Below are 2,713 nucleotides of genomic sequence, written 5' to 3'. Positions count from 1 at the left end.
CCATTGGAGCATATCTCCTTCAATACTTTAATTTGTTTGTTTTTTTGGTGTAGTGAGAAGAACAGTGATCGGTGAGTTCCCGTTGTTATGTTTGAGTCTAACGGTGTGGATCTGCAGAGTGGATCCAGTTTGAGTCTAGGAATTTTACCGTCTTCACACAACAAAGCTGGGACGACGATGACTGAGGAATTTTACACAACAGAGCTGGGACGACGATGACTGTGAGCGAAGCACGAGGCCACAGACGTACAGACGTACAGACATACGCTGATCTCATTTTGAGCAGTGGTAGCAGGAAGACTTGCTGAGCTGGTCGGAGGCAGATGGACGTCTCCCACAGGGGCCGTCTGACTTTATCTTTCCCACTAAAGTTTCATGTGTCAAACAATAAATGCAGTAATTAGGTTTAACTGAGCGGAACCATCATGGAAATGTTGTTTCTTTAATTTCCTGCTCATCTCTGGCCACCGTCCAATCACAAAGTCAGAGGGCTGCCTGTGGTGGGCCAATGATTGGATGAGTTTTAGAACGAGGTCAGTGATGGTCAACAGACAGTTGGCCACGGTCACCATAGGTACTGTCGTAGTGTTACTACTACTGTTACTACCACTGACTGTACTTCAGTTACAATGAAGACTTTACTGCATTTACTGCAACAACAACAACAAAAAACCCAACAATAACTACAACTACAACTTCTCCTCTTCTCCTCCTTCTACTTCTAATCTCCACCTAACAATCTCCACCCACCTCCCCTGATCACCTGCCTCTACCACACCCTGTTCTCCATTTTTATGTCCTTCCAAACCTCCATCCATCTTCCATCTTCTGCCTAACTGGCAGCTCCATCTCCAACATCCTTTCTCCAGTATATTCACCGTCTCCTCGGGGAAATTAGATACCCAAAAGTGAAAATTCTGACACTATACACTACAACGTGGACAACGACATAAAACGTAGACTCTATCATTCCATCTGACTATTATTAATTTCCACCCTCTGTGTTTTTGTTCGGTGGCTGAGAACCCACAGAGGAGCACATACGGGGGGACATGCAACTTCAAAGATCATTAATTACCACCTCATATCAAATGGATGATCTTCCTGCTTTATGGCAGGAGCACTAACCACTCATCCACCAAGACGGCCCTGTCACAGAATCTTCCTGGAGGAATATGAAAAAAGAACCAGTTGTAAATTTGCATTTCTTCGCTGATAAGACGTCAGACTTCTGAAATGATTTTGTGAGACTTTTACAGGAGGACAAAACCTCTGAAGATATAGATGTAAAGAAGTCACACTGGAGGCCGAAACTCAGGCTAGACTAATATTAAAATCCAAGATTTTAATTTTTCCCGTCAGCGTCCGTTGACTTCTTTACAGTCTTTGTCATCAGAGAAATAAACCCGCTCTGAAAATCCTTCCTAATCAAACACCTCCAGCAGCCTGGGCCGACGTGGTGGGAGGTGCTGCTCCGAGTCGTTAGGCACTGACAAAGACAAAGACGCATGCGTTTACTGCATTAACATACCTGGATGCACCTGAGTTCACGTGTACACCCACACATGGCTGTGAAAGGACGTTCCACCCCCCGCCCCGCAGTTTGATTTTCAGGCTTTCCTACTCTCTCCACTCTGAGGCTCTGAGGTGACATCACCCTTCCTGACCTTCCTGGTCGCAGCCGTTCTAATTAGCCGTACAGATTTGTAAGTTCACGTCCAGTCTCTGTATGCCGGTTTTTATCTCTGTATAAGGAACCATAAAGACCGTGTTCCTCTCTCAGGGAGAACACGCACAGAGATGTGTGGCGCTGCTGTAAAGGCTCTCACGGAGCGAAGAAGTGACAAATAGAAAAGGTGGCCTGTCACTGCAGCTGGCAGTTTGCTCAGCAGGGAGCAGTATAACCTGTCTACCTGACGACCTCCTCAGACAGGAGCGAGGCCGCCGGGACTTCACTGGACGTCTTGGTAGCCACAAACCTGACAGGGTGGGGGCGCTGTCTGGGACATTCTGCTCAGATCCCATCACACATGCCACAGCACTTAGCGCTGCAGTGTGTGACGAGCTACACACACTTTATTAAGAGTCACAGAGAGACGTGTGGCTGACAGCGCTGGTGTCACAGTGAAAGAAAACACGATTCACGACGCCTTTTTTTCAGTTTGTTTTGGGTGAAAATAAAGGCAGTTACAGCAGACACAAACGGAAGGATGTTACAATACTGCCATCTACAGGCGAACTGGTCTAATTCTTCTAATAACTGGTTTCAGACCAGATACGTACTTCAAAAATCTTTTAAAAAGTTTTAATTAGCCTACAAGTTCTTTCTTTCTGTACATATTTAAAAAAAATGTGCAAAGGATTGTATGCTATTTTAAGTAATTTCTAAACACTGTCGTATTTTGTGATAATTTAGCTAGCTTCTATGTAGCTATTTCTATGTAGCTGACTGAACTGTAATGAGTGATAAAAGTATGCTACAGAAAAAAAAGAGAACTTTAGGTCATCCTCTTGGCTAACATTTAGCTATTTTGCTATAGATGCACTGTACATTATATTTAAAATATAAACAGTACCAATCACTAAGACAACGTCCATTTACCTTTGAGTTACCCTTTAGCCAGTTTTGCTACTTGATGCCATTTCTGGACAAGCAGTTGTCAAACCTTGGAGTGCATTTGTTTTCAACTTTCTTCAAAGCTGAAGTTTTTTT

The sequence above is a fragment of the Cynoglossus semilaevis genome, chromosome 13 (genome assembly GCF_000523025.1).
Source record: "Cynoglossus semilaevis isolate Cse_v1.0 chromosome 13, Cse_v1.0, whole genome shotgun sequence".
Taxonomy (NCBI): Eukaryota; Metazoa; Chordata; class Actinopteri; order Pleuronectiformes; family Cynoglossidae; genus Cynoglossus; species Cynoglossus semilaevis.
The sequence above is the reverse complement of the archived record's forward strand: the minus strand, read 5'-3'. Positions refer to the sequence as shown.